The following is a 14,812-nucleotide window of genomic DNA, read 5'->3' as shown; positions in this document are numbered from 1 at the left end:
ATCAGAGTACTGGGTGATCTCTGATTTTCTAGTACTTCCTTTTTCAGGGCTCTGGAGAGCGCTTTTTTCTTTCTCTCTAAATTCTTTAGTCAGAGTGCTGACTTTTCCTCCGGGAACTTCCCTAGTTAGGATAGCCACTTCTGCTCCATCTGGAGTTCCCCTATGGCCGGGACTTATGTAGTATTCTGTCTTTCCTGGGGTTTCCTTGATCAGGGTGCTGAGGGGAATGCTTTAAGGCTTTTTTTGGTCAGGATGCTGTTGTGGACTTCCTTGTTTAGAGTGACACTGCAAGTTTCTGGTCTTTTTAACTATGCTAGTCCTGGCTTCTATGGGAGTATTTCTGTAGTGTCCACAGCTTCTAGCCATCTTTTTGTGCATTCCTCAACTGGATGAAAGAACTCACTGATGTTTCTGTTTGGATTTCTTGATTAATGTTCAATTTGGTGCTTTCCCCTGATCATTGCTAGAATAAAAGTGGAAGAAATGGTCTTTTGTGTAACCCTTCATGCTTCTTTTTTAATCAGGAGTCCCTTTCAGGAAAATTTCAAGGCTTATAGGTAGGTAGCCAGCTACCTTTCCTGATGTCATCCTTTATGGTTCCTTTCAACTTTCTTTAAGTGGATTTACTGAATTCTAAGATATCTAAACCTACTTATATAGTATGGCATAAAGCAGGCAGTGGGATGTAGTGGAAAGAGGGCTGTATTTGGAATTGGGGAAGCTAGATTCAAATCCTAACCCTACCACTTACTACCTCACTGAGCTTGAGTAAGTTGCTTTCCCTTTGGCTTCATCTTTATTTTTTAATTTTTCTGACCCTCCAGTAAATAGCCTAGATTTAAAATAATAATAATAATTATTTATTTTTCAAAATACATACAAAGATAATTTTCAACATTTACCCTTGCAAAATCTTGTGTTCCAAATTTTTCTCTCTTCTTCCTCCCTCCTCCCTTAAACAGCAAATAATCCACTATGGCTTAAATATGTTGGGCTTCAGCTTTAAAATGAGAGGGCTGAACTCTAAGGTTCTTTTCAATTCTAAATTCTATCTATGAAAATCCAGGAATATACTTTTGAGAATTCCTACCATAGATTTCAGATTTAGGTTCACCATTTTTGGTCCCCGTGTTCTGTATTGACATAGCTAATATATGCTTACTTTAATAGAGACACAACTAAATGGCAAAATAGGCTGAAAAGAAGACATTGGGTGGGAGGCAGAAGAGGAAATGTTTGTGCTTTTAGTTGCCACAGCCATAGAAATAAGCACAGGATGTGCACAAAATTTGCAAGTGACCACAAAGATTTTTATCTCCCTACCTTCTCCTATTATGTTGCTCACCTTCCTCCACCCGAAAGTGAGTTCACCTGTCCATGACTAGGAACTAGGACTAGCCAAAGTCTAGCTTTTTTCCCTTCCAACATTTCTAGCTTCACTTTGACATATAATACATAAGGAATGCCATTCTCAAAGTCACAAATCTGTTTCCTTCAGAGTTTCTGAATTCACTCACACTTCTCAGGCCATACCACAACTTTAGGTGCTTTGGCCTTCATTCTTAATTTTCTCATTCACTCTTATTTTCACTCTTCAGGACAATCCTAAAATGCACAATCTCAGGATATACACCATGCTCAACAACACTCATTTAGGAGGCACTCACCCTGTTAGTGCAACCCACAACATCCTGCCTGGTCTCCAAACTACTCAACAATATGTACTAGTGCTTTGGTTACTTCCTGATGCTTCTGAAAATCCCCTGTTAGGTCTTCCTCCTCCTTGCAACCATCCCTTAATGGCAGGAGATAAGGTAAAAATTTTCTTCTAGAAGAAATTATAAATTTTTTATTATCTAAAGCTAGAAGGAACCTCTGGCACTTCCAGATAAACTCTTCACTCTATAGATAGGTTAAATGAAGCCTAGGGAAATTAAAGGAATTGCCCAAGTTTACATAGGTATCAATAGTGGAGACACCTGCCTTTCTTTTCCTCTCTGCCCTATGAAATTACAAGTTCCAGACATTCTTTTGAATGTGTGCCAATAGTACAAGTAGGTCCCAATTTCTGTATTTTAATTTGCATTTTTTTGAAATTATATTTACATAAAATATGGTGACTAGTTCTAGCATAATGGAAATATATAGTCTGAATTCTCATATTGGTTCCCCTCCTACTTATCTGATCACTCTGTTTTCTGGCTCCTTATCCAGATCATGCTCTCTAGCTATAAGTATTCCAGGTGAACCCTCTTCTCTCTTCTATAGCACTTCTGATGAGGTCTAGTTATGGGGTACCTAAATGAAATTAGGGTTTAGCTGAGGTCTAGTGGCAGGTTCAGGGTACAGGGAGCCAAATGGAGCTCCCCTGCAAACCCCATTGGATTCGGCACAAGGATGCGGAGTTAAATGAAGTCTAGTGGCAGTGTGAGTCCCCCATAAAAGCATTTATTGGCCTGAAAAGCTAGATTGATAAAAGAGGTTTATTATGGGGTTTGAAAGTAAGGAAATAGATGAAGGTAGAGATAAGGAGAGCACTGGACAGAGGATCCAGTGGACAGAAAGTCCTGACACACGAGGCGTAAGGCTGCCATGTTTGGGACCTCTGCAAAGAGGGGGTCCCAGCATGACCCTTTTATAATGGGAGATTTAGCTAGAGGGGCCTGTGGGTGTAACCCCGAGTTGGCTCAGATCTGGAGGGGGGCTGGGACAAGTCCATATCTTCTATTGGAATTTAAAGGGACCAAGATTTGTGAGTCAAAGGGTAATTACATTAAATAGGAGGGGTTGGGAATCTTAAAGGGACCACATCTGCATCACTTCGTTTGGTCTCAATAGTTCTCATGGATTTAATTACCACCTTTATGCTAACAATTCTCTCTTTTTTTAAATTTTATTTTATTTAATAATAACTTTATATTGACAGAATCCATGCCAAGGTAATTTTTTTTTACAACATTATTCCTTGCATTCGCTTCTGTTCCGATTTTTCCCCTCCCTCCCTCCACCCCCTCCCCTAGATGGCAAGCAGTCCTATATATGTTAGATATGTTGCAGTATATCCTAGATATGTGTGCAGAACCGAACAGTTCTCTTGCTGCACAGGGAGAATTGGATTCAGAAGGTAAAAATAACCCAGGAAGAAAAACAAAAATGCAGATAGTTCGCATTCGTTTCCCAGTGTTATTTCTTTGGGTGTATATGCTAACAATTCTCAAATCTATCCTATCCCAGTCTCTCTTCTGACGTTCAATTTTGCATCTCCAATTTCCTTTCAGACATCTTGAATTGGAGGTCCAGTAGACATCATAAATTTAACATAACTAAAGTCAAACTCTTCTTTCTTTCCGAATCCTTTTATCTTCTGAGAAAAATAATTAGTTGTTTATATTGGGGAAGCTCAGGATTTATCTATTTCTGAAACCTTATTCTCTACTAGGCTAATCCAGCATCTGAAATATTGCTGATAATGAGATTGGATCCTTACTAGTGTTCAGACCCCACTCAGATAGGGAAGCCCATTGTGTTCTACTCTGGTTTGGGTGGGACTAAATTCTTTGATTAGATTGCCCAAAGCTAGGGTGGTTTGAAAGTAAATGACATAATCAAAGTCAGGTCCCCAGTTACTCATTAGAATAGGTCCACCTCTCATTATAAGATTCATTTTCTCTCATTTATTAACCAATTAGACTCCACTGCTACCCTCCGGAACACCTACTCTTCTTAAAACCAATTCATTTGTATGGTTTACTGTCCAGCAACACAAGGAGATATGCCAGGAGCAGAACAAAGATCTGTTTGCAACATTTGTAGATCTGATCAAGGCCTTTGATACTGTCAGTCTCCAGGGCTCATGGAAAATCATGTCAAAGTGGGTTGCCCAGAGAAGTTCATCAGTATAATACATCAACTTCACGATGGCATGCTTGCCTGGGTTCTGGACAACGGACAATGCTCTTGAGCTTTTGCAATCACCAGTGGAGTGAAACAAGGCTGTGTGCCTGCTCCTTTTTAGCCTGGTGCTTTCAGCCATGTTGGCAAATGCCTTCAATGCGGACAAACGTGGAATCAGAGTCAGCTACCGCACTGATGGGAAATTGTTCAGCTTGAAAAGACCACAAGCCAAAACTGAAAGAGAGGGAGTGTTAGTGCCTGATTTTGTGTACTCAGTGCAGTCTCTGAAGCTGAGAGGTGACAAAGTGTGGATCAGTTCCCTGCAGCTTCTGCTAATTTTGGCCTAACAGTTAACACCAAGGAAACACAAGTCTTCCATCACTCAGCTCCATGCCATCCTTATGTGGAACCATCAGTTACAGCAAATGAAGAAGTTCTGAATGCTGGGGATTAGTTCTCTTACCTTGGCAGTATACTTTCCAAGGGGGTCCCCATTGATAATGAGATTGACACGTGCATTGCCAGAGCTGGCTCAGTGTTTGGGAGGCTCTGAAGGAAGGTGTAGGAGAGGAGAAGTATTAGGCTGACCACCCAACTGAAGGTCAGTTTGTGCTGACCTCACTGTTTATATATCTGTGAAACCCGAATCACTTCCATTTGAATTGTCTTAGCAAGATTCTGAAGATCTGGCAGGATGAGATATCAGACACCGAGGTCCTTTCTTAAACTAAACTGCCAAGAGTTCCAGCTCTGCTGCAGAGAGCACAGCTCTGTTGGACTGGCCTCATTGTGTGAATGTCAAAAAGACTATTTTTTGGAGAACTCGAGAGGGTAAGAGCTCACCTGGTGGTTAAACAAAGCGATACAAGGACACTCTCCTTTAGTATTGATTGCGACATGGGAGATACTGTCACGGGACCACCTACTATGGCGTGCCCTCATCAGAGAAGGGGCTGTGCTCTCTGAGCAAACAGAAACAAATTAGTTCAGAAGCAACGTGAGATGTACAAAGTTATAGCATTCACCCCAAATGTCATAGGGACCATGATCTGTGACAGAACATTCCAAGCTCGTATTGGTCTGATCAGCCATAGTCGGACACACTGTAACTTAACTCTAACATATGTTATGTCATTTTGGTCCTCTTTGAGAATGAAGGACAACAGCCGACCAAGCATGACATCACCTCCCTGAAGTCACGGTCCCCTTTGAGAAACAGCTTCTGTGAGTAGGTAGGAGCTATTTCACTGGGGACCTGACTGGAACTGGCCAGTTGGACAGTAAAGCTTCTCTTTTTCTTTCTCGTCTCCTTTCACTCCCTCTCCCCTTCTCCCCTTTCTTCCCTTTCTTCTTTCTCCTTCCTTTTCAGGAAAGGAGACCATTCTCTGCTTCATTTTTTATCTACCCTTAAAAAACTGATTGGCCATTGCCTCACACAGGCCTGTTAAAGACCTTAGCTTAGATAGGTCAAGATCTCCTGCTGCATCCAGGACCATCTCTAGTTGTCCTGTTCTGTACCTTGTCATCGTACCCAGATGGAGACCTTGCACAGCCCTCCCTCACTTAAATTCATTCATTCAAAACCTAGTCTGCTCCTATCTATCCAGTCTCCTTGTAAAGTTTCATGTCACAGCATCACTTCCCTTTTGACATGGTCCTCTTTGAGAATGAAGGACAAATAACAAAAACAACAACCCACTCTTCTAAGAGCATAAGTGTTGAATGGGTTCCATGAGGGGTCTTTTGGTACTCAAAAGTGTCCCTGACCCCTTTTATTACTTATTGCTATCACGATTATTAAAATGATTAATTGCCCAGAAACTGTTTCTTGAACCTTTTAACATCACACTTCCCTGTTACTCTGTAGGTCAACACCATCTTCCCAGCCTCTCAGGGTTACAGCCTAAATATCATCCACATTTTCTGTCACCCAACGTATCCAAGCAATTGCTATCAATTTCATCTTTGCAACTCCAAATACTGCCCCCCCCACTTCTGTTCCTTTAACACTGCTACCATTGCGGTGAAACCCTCATCACCTCATGGTTGGACTGTTGCTGGAGAGGGTCTGCCTGCCTCATCTCTATCCACCAAATCAGCCCTCAGAGGTCTGACCATGTCACTTTACTATTCTGGTTGTTCCCTCTTGCCTCCAGTATTTAAGATAAAACCCTCTGTTGGGCATTCAAAACCTAGTCTGCTCCTATCTATCCAGTAGACCTATCTATCTCCTTGTAGACTATTCTCTAAGACATACTCTTTGATCTGCTGATACTGACTGTTTGGTATTCCATATATAAAATATTCCATCTTTCTGCATTTTTTCTAGTGTCCCCTCTGTCTAGAATATTCTCTCTCTCCATCCCCACTTAGGGGAAGTCTCAGTTACAATCCCATCTTTCACAGGAAGCCTACCCCAACTCCTTTTAGTTCTAGTGCCTTCCCTCTTTTATTTATTTTTTATTAATCCTATATATAGCTTTCTTTGCATATATTTGTTTATTGCTTGTACCTCCCATTAGATTGTGAACTCCTTGAGGGCAGAAACTGTCTTGTGTTTCTTTTTGTATCCCCAGTGCTAACACAGAGTCTGGAATATAGTAAACATTTAGTAAATGTTTATTGACTGACTGACTGAATTCAAATAGTTAGGACCTAGCTGTTCACTTAACCAAATCTAATTTATATTTATTCTACACAAATTATTACTTGTGAAGAAGGGGGCATGAATTGATGCAGGTGTAGGTCATGTATTAGCCTGGATGCAATATCAAAAGCTAAAAAGATCCCTCTTCTCCACTCTCCCCCCTCAGCCTTTTAGACACTAAAACTTATGTCTTTGCTTTTTATCTCTGGGCTCAGACAGTCTAGCAGATATACTTTGGGATATATTCAGAAAAAGTTTTTTGGTTTTTTTAATGGAAAACACTTTAATTAGCTCAAGCATTCATCCTTCCCCTTTGCCTGCATCTTTCCAGATTCCCTCAATCTCTACTACATTAAGTTATACGATTGTTATTTCAGAGTCAATGTCCATGTTATGTTATGTTATGTCCATCAGCAATATCAAATGTTATAGAAAGTTCATCTAGACATTCAAGAAAAGTATGAGAGGATGCAATCACATTGAATTGGTTTCTTTCCTTTTCTGTCTACCCACACTTCTTCCTTCCTGGTTGGAAGAGAATCAGGAAAGAAAGTATTAAAGCAGATAAAGGGAGCAGGAGCTTCCTTCCTGACTGCACTCTCCAGAAGCACTGAGGAGAAAGGAATTATAGACTGGATGTTGCTTGCTCTCATCAACTGAATCAGCTAGTTTGAATGAACTTATCTGGCACATTTGGGGTTCTGACTTACTTTTGTTTTCTTTAGTTGGTTCCAGTTCACTCCCAATAAAATAAGCAAGCATTTCACTTTTATTCCTAGTCATATCATCTCACCTTTTCCTTACCTATGACCAACAGGGCAGCATGTCCTTTCTTTGATCCTTGCTATATAGCTTGAGAGGCAGAGAAAATCCATCATTACTTCCTTTCTTTCTATCTCTTAAAAAATGTATTTTTTATAATAACTTTAAATACCCTCTCCAAAATTTACACACATAGACATATGGACACACATATATACATATGCACACACACACGGACCCAAAAAGAGAATTATGCTTGCTTTTAAAAAAAAAAAAAGATAAAAGATCAACACTGTAATGGGCTGAAACTGAGCAGATGCACTTGGACAGTGGAGCACTTAAGGCTAATTACTTAGTGGACAATACTCTATTAGCATGTGCTTGGAAAATGGCCCACCCCACTATTCTGTGCTGGCTTGATCTGTTGGCGTATAGAGAGATTTGGAGAAGAGATTAGGGAGTGGAGGAAGACAAGCCAGTGTGACTCCTGGCGGAGTGAGAAAGAGGAGCTTCCTGTGTCCATCCCTCTCATTTCGACCAATAATAAAGACCAAGGATTTTTGCTTATCCTGACTCCGGCTGATTCTAAAATATCCAGGGTGTTAACTCGGTATTCAGTAGAAGTGGTACAAAGAATTGCCACAGCCCAAATAAAACTTGTAGCCTCTAATATATATCAGCTCTTTAAGGAACTTCAAGAGCAAGTGAGAAAGCATCCAGGTAAGATTTATATTTTGCATGTCCATTCTCATAGTGGACTTTCAGGTCCTATTTTTGATGATAATTCATTTTTTTTTCTTTTCTTTTTAAAATTTATTTATTTATTTATTTGTTTATTTTTAAATAAATAAGTTTTTATTGACAACCCATTCCAGGGTAGTTTTTTACAACATTATCCCTTACACTCACTTCTGTTCCAATTTTTCCCCTCCCTTTCTCCACCCCCTCCCCCAGATGGCAAGCAGTCCTTTACATGTTAAATAGGTTGCAGTATATCCTAGATACAATATATGTGTGCGGAACTGAACAGTTCTCTTGTTGCACAGGGAGAATTGGATTCACAAGGTAGAAATAACCTGGGAAGAAAAACAAAAATGCAAATAGTTTATATTCATTTCCCAGTGTTCTTTCTTTGGATGTAGCTGCTTCTGTCCATCCTTGATCAATTGAAACTGAGTTAGATCTTCTCTTTGTCAAAGAAATCCACTTCCATCAGAATACATCCACATACAGTATCATTGTTGAGGTATATAATGATCTCCTGGTTCTGCTCATTTCACTTAGCATCAGTTCATGTAAGTCTCTCCTGTATTCATCCTGCTGGTCATTTCTTACAGAACAATAATATTCCATAACATTCATATACCACAATTTACTCCATTCTCCAATTGATGGGCATCCATTCATTTTCCAGCTTCTAGCCACTACAAACAGGGCTGCCACAAACATTTTGGCACATACAGGTCCCTTTCCCTTCTTTAGTATTTCTTTGGGGTATAAGCCCAGTAATAGCACTGGTGGGTCAAAGGATATGCACAGTTTGATAACTTTCTGAGCATAGTTCCAAATTGCTCTCCAGAATGGCTGGATGTGTTCACAATTCCACCAACAATGTATCAGTGTCCCTGTTTTCCCACATCCCCTCCAACAATCCCCATTATCTTTCCCTGTTATTCTAACCAATCTGATAGGTGTGTAGTGGTAATTCAAAGGCAGATTGCCTTCTAACCATGTTGGCCAATACTCCTTTATTTCAAGAAACCCAAAAATCTCATTTTAAATATCATCAGGCTGCTTGAGCTTTATGTTTACAATTTGTAATAACAAGAGAGGAAACTAGGAGCATAGTAAAAGCCTGTACAGCTTGCCTTCCTTTCCATGCTCCTACACTGCCTCCAGGGAGGAGACCCAGTGAAACTTGGCAAATGGATATGACCCATTATAAATCTTTGTCTGTCACAACATGGTAGATATCTTTTCAGGATTCACTTTTACAATACCAGCAACAAAAGAGACAGCCTGAGTGGTCACTGAATTCCTTATCCAAGCATTTGCAATTATGGGTGTGCCACAAGCAATAAAAACAGATAACATAAAAATAAATAACACATAAAAAAACTGTTGCAGGACTTCACAAACTTGCGGGGATCATTGGATTCCCTGACACGTGAAGCAATGGATAATAGATAGGTTTTGGACTATCTCTTGGCTGCTGAAGAAGGCGTATGTGTGATTGTTGTTTACATTCCCTCCTTCTAGGACTTCTGGAAATCTTTTACAACACCATGTTGATTTATATTGCTTGTTATATCATTACTTGCATGTACAATTCATATTTGTTACACCACAATGAGCCTGCACTGGCTGTGGGGAGAGTCACCACTAATAGCCTCTGTGTTATTGCTATGTGCTTGTGTAATACCTCCCATGCTGATGGGTTTGTGCATACCTTTTCTAATAAGACCCTTCAGCCCAGAAACCCTCTAGCAACCCCCACTTTCCTTTGGTGCTTTTCATCTCCCTTCCTGAGATGTCAGGGAGGGTGTGATTGTCTCCTTTTTAGTGCTTTCACCTCCCTTCTTGAGAGTCAGGGGGGGCGTGATCACCTCCCTTTGGGGGCTCTCACCTCCCTGAGAAGTCAGGGATGATGTGACTACCTGTGTTCTAAAACAAAAGAAAGCAGGAGATATAACATTACTTTCATGCATTCTGAATTCTATTCTCTTCTATGTGTTTAAAAATATTCCAATAGTCCTCTTTTTGAAAAGATTATTACTATTTCTATTTATCTCACCTATATCCCAAATTAATTGAGAATGAAAAAGGGAGAAAGAAAACCTTGTAACAAGGATGTTCAAACAAAATGAAATCACATAGTAATATTGTCTAGAAATATACATCTTGGAATCTTGTTTCCATTACTTTCTCTCTTAGAAGGTGGTAACATGCTTGATCTTAGCTCCCCTGGAGATATAGCTAATGTTTGATCAGAGTTTTAAAATCTTTCAAAGTTGTTTTTCTTTACATCTCTTTGATCTGTATATGAATGGTTATTCTTGTTCTTCTCACTTCACTCTATGCTAGTTTATACTACCCAGGATTCTCTTAAATAGTCACATCATTTTTTCATGGCACAATAATATTCTATTACTTCCATATTCCAATGATTTAGCTATTCCTTTATTGTGTAAGAGGTAATCTAAGGTACTTACCACTCTTATGTTCAAAGTTCATTCCCAGCTCTCATCTTTTTATCAGGGAATGATTGAAAGCTCTCTATTCCATTAAAATCCATTTCTATCAGGTAATATACTCAATTTGCAGGGCAAGTTTTATTCTTGGTTATAAATTATCTCTTTTGCCGTTTGAAATTTTGCATTCCAAGATTTCCTCTGGTTTTTCTTTTTGGTTGCTTGCAGCATTTTTTTTTTTTTATACAAGAGCTCTGAATTTTGGTCTGTAACATTCCTGGGATCTTCCTTTTTTGACTTTCAGGAGATTATTAGTGAATTTTTTTCTACGTTTGCTCTCTATTTTTAATTTGTTCAGTTTTCATTTATGATTTTTTGAAATGTAGTATACTGCCTTTTTTTTTTAATTAAAAGTCATGTTTTTCAGGGAGTCTAGTGATTCTTAATTTATCTTTCCCTGGCTTTCTTTCTTGTTTTTTCCTTAAGTATATTCTTTTTTATCCCTTTCTTTCCTCTTTCACATATGTATGCGGACAAGATTTATATTTAGATTGCATTATTAACACTTGCCTCCTCATTTTCTGAAATCTAGACAATCAACACAAGACAACACACAATAAAGCAAGAATCTATTTGTAGCATTTGTGGAATTCTGAAGTCTAAATGCTTACACTAAAGATTTAACAATCTGTTTTTTGAGTAGAGTAGGATACTCCTGTCCCTACAGCAGAAAGCTAAAAAATGGCAAAACCAGAATAGGAACTGAAGTCTCCTCATACCTAGACTATTTCTCTTTTATGGCACCAGAGGGACCCCTTTTCTCATGATACAGGAGTCAAGGGTTCATCCCAAACTTTATTTTCCAAAATATATTTCACCATCTTTTCTTGTTCTCCTGTTCATCTTAAAGGGACCAAGGATCCACACAACTTGGAGAAGGAGGGAGAGATTTTTGATAAATAATAAAACCTACCTGGGAAAAGTAGGAGAAAGAAGTAATAATTGGGAGACTGGCTGAAACGAGAAAGGAGAAAAAAATCAGATTGGTAGCTAGAATCATAAGGGGCCTGCAGGTACCCCAATTAGTCCATACTGCCCTGGATTGGGGCAAGAGTTGGGAAATTTTGGATCATTGGAGGTAGGACCTCCTGTGTCCTGTTCACTCTTTCATTTTGTGGATATTTTATACTTCATTATGAATGGATTTCTTTCCTTTCTTAAGAGGGATTTGGGGGTATCTAGCTGATGCAGTGGAGAGAGCACCAGCCCTAAAGTCAGGAGGACCTGAGTTCAAATCTGGCCTCAGACACAACATTTCCTGACTGTGTGATCCTGGGCAAGCCACTTAACCCCAATTGCCTCAGCAAAAAAAAAGGTGTGTGTGTGTGTGGGGGGACAGAATTTGATAGGGAGAAGATTGAAAACCTGAGGAAGAAGGGGGAAGAGAGAGAGAGGAAAGCACACAAAACAGGATAAAATAAAACACAGGGATGGAAAAGAAGAAGACAGAGGGAAAATATTTACTGGTTCCAGAATCTGTTCTAGGTTTTCCTGCCTCTTGTGTCCTTGTAACATCTTTAATCCTTGTAGCCAGAAGTCATACTAGTTCTTTCCTTCCTTTCCTTGGCCCTTTTCCGTCTTCTGAAATCCCACCTATTCTTAAAGACCAAGTTCAGATGCTGCTTCTTCCATTAAGCCTTTCATCCTATTTTTACTCACCTGTGTATCCTCAGATTTAGACCTGAGACTTTTCACATGAGCATTGGACAGAATGGAATAGAGTTGAACCATCATCAGGTATGAGATTGTATATGGAAGGTTTTAATGCTAAGTGATTTCAGAGGAGGGAGAAGTCTATGTGACTTGAAGAATACAAAGGAAGGCTTCATGGAGAGGGCTAGGCCCAGGGTCATAACTAGATTGGCAGAGAGGAAGGGGATTTTTTCCTTCTTGGTCCAAGAAGGGGGAGAAGCCTGGGTAAAAGTGGGGTGAAGGCAGCACTAAGCAGGTTATTCAGGAGCCTCTAGGAGACTAGGATGGGAAGATCTATCCTCTAAGTGATTGGACATGTTGCCATGATCTCTCTTAGAATGATGCCATCTGCTCTCAGATGGCTACTGGCCAGGCTGCAGGCCCTTGGCCATATATCTCAGGACTCAGACTGACCCCTCCCGATGGAATCACCCTCAGCAAAGCCCCAGGGAAGAGAATTTTGAGGCTATAAAATGGCCTCGAAGTCTGCCGAATTGCTTTCACTTTCTACTAGCAGTTTCTAAATCTAAATGCAACAGGTGCTCTTTCCTCCTTAGCTAGTATCTCTGTCTCCAATGGGCTACTGGCCCTCAGGGACTGATTGGACACTAACATTCAACTGCGAGAATGTCTAGGATTCAGCCTCCCTTAGACTTCAAGGGATCACTCCATCAGAGACCCCAGCATGTCATCCATGCTTTTAAGCATCTCAGCAACAAGTTGCAACCGATGATGGCAATTTCATCTCTGTTTGGGGTGAAAATTTAAAGTTCCTTGAGAGGGTTTGGGGAGACATCATGATGCTATATGGGCCAGAAGCCTTTTATACTAATTTTAGGGGCTTAGAAGCAGGTCAGTGATTCCATGGAAAAGGTGACCCACAGGCAAATTGCAGATTTAACCCAAAATTTTGATCCTATCATAGTCTTTATTCTGGTGAATTACACTTTGTTTATAAGATTATCCTATCAATGTCAATTTTATTCCTAAAGGCTGGATGGTGTTTCCTTAGGAAGAATACTTTGAGTATCATGATGACTATTTAATTTCTCTATCCTTTTTTCTAATTTTGTTCTGCTCTTCAGGTATCTGCTTATTCATAACTAGGCATTCAACTTAATCTTTCCAAAAAGAACAGTAGTACTAATGTTGCAAGATTTCAGTTTTTTTATTGGTACATGTTTTGAAATTTTTTTCTGTGAATTTTTTTCTCAAAGCCAAAATTTTAACTTAGAGATCGGATTTCCTACAATTTTCTATGATTCCTTAACTTTAGTTGTGCTATTTAGAAATCCTCTTTCCACTTTCAAAATCTGGTTGAAATCAAACGGGGCTTTTGCCACAGTTCAGCAAGAGGACAAAAGGGACATCATATCTAAGATTTGCATATCTACAAATGCAAATTAAAGTTTGGAAGAAAATTAGGGAACCCAAACTCTATTTTAGGTTGAGACTCAGTTGTAGGGGTTAGAAGACTAATAGCTCACCCAAATTCCAGTAACTACCCCTTATGTTTTTAAAATAAGCTTCAGAGTGAAGAGCAGATAAAACATTGTGAGGATGACTTATTATTATATGTAACAGAGCCCAAACTCTAAATTCTTCTAATCTACTAGTCTTAGGGACAAATCTCGGGACTGGTTGTTTCATCTAAATGGACACTGGAAAATAGAGGATCCTATAGAAAATATAGAACAAAGTTCTACATCCAGACTTTCTAACTTCAAGATTCTACCTTTACAGAAATTGTTAATATTTCCTTAATTCTAGCACATTTCAGTTTTAGCATTCCTACTTCTTACCCTATTCACACAAGTAAATGTGTGATAAATATCTGCACTGATAGAGACAGAAAGATTAGCCAAAAATAGTTAAGATTTCCACTAGGCTACTATGTCTACACTGTTGTGTTCATGGAAATGCAAAACAGAAAATACAAATAATACAGAAGACGTCCTATGAATAGTGCTGAAGTTCATGAGAGGGAGAAGACTTACATATGAGAGAAAATCTTGGCAGATTTGGAGGACGTACAAGCAGCTCTTAGAAAAGTATAGAATCATAGATTTAGAACTTAGAGAACAACACACATAAACTTTTCATTAAGAGATGAAGAAACTGACAGAACAGAGCAATAGAGAACCCTTTGTAAAGGTTCTATTGGGTCATACTTTGGTGCAATGAAACTCCTACTTATGCAGAAAAAGTAGGAAATTTTATGACATTCTCAATATTCACAAAGAATGAAAATGAGAAGTGTGCCTTCCCCTTCAAATAAGTATTTATTAAATATCTGCTATATGTCAGATACTTTCAAATATTATCCCATTTTATCTTCAAAACAATACTGTGAGGTAGGTACTATTACCATTCCCATCTTATAGTTGAGAAAACTGAGTTAAGAAAAAACTAAGTAACATATCTAGCACCTCATGGCTATTAAGTATCTGAGGACAGATTTGAACTCAGTTCTTTTTTTTTTTTCCCCGGCCCAGTATTCTATGCACTGCACTATCTAGCTGCATGGATCACCTTGTTAATGTATTAATAATTTGTTATATATGCT

The sequence above is a fragment of the Antechinus flavipes genome, chromosome 2, assembly GCF_016432865.1.
Source record: "Antechinus flavipes isolate AdamAnt ecotype Samford, QLD, Australia chromosome 2, AdamAnt_v2, whole genome shotgun sequence".
NCBI classification, from domain to species: domain Eukaryota; kingdom Metazoa; phylum Chordata; class Mammalia; order Dasyuromorphia; family Dasyuridae; genus Antechinus; species Antechinus flavipes.
The sequence above is the reverse complement of the archived record's forward strand: the minus strand, read 5'-3'. Positions refer to the sequence as shown.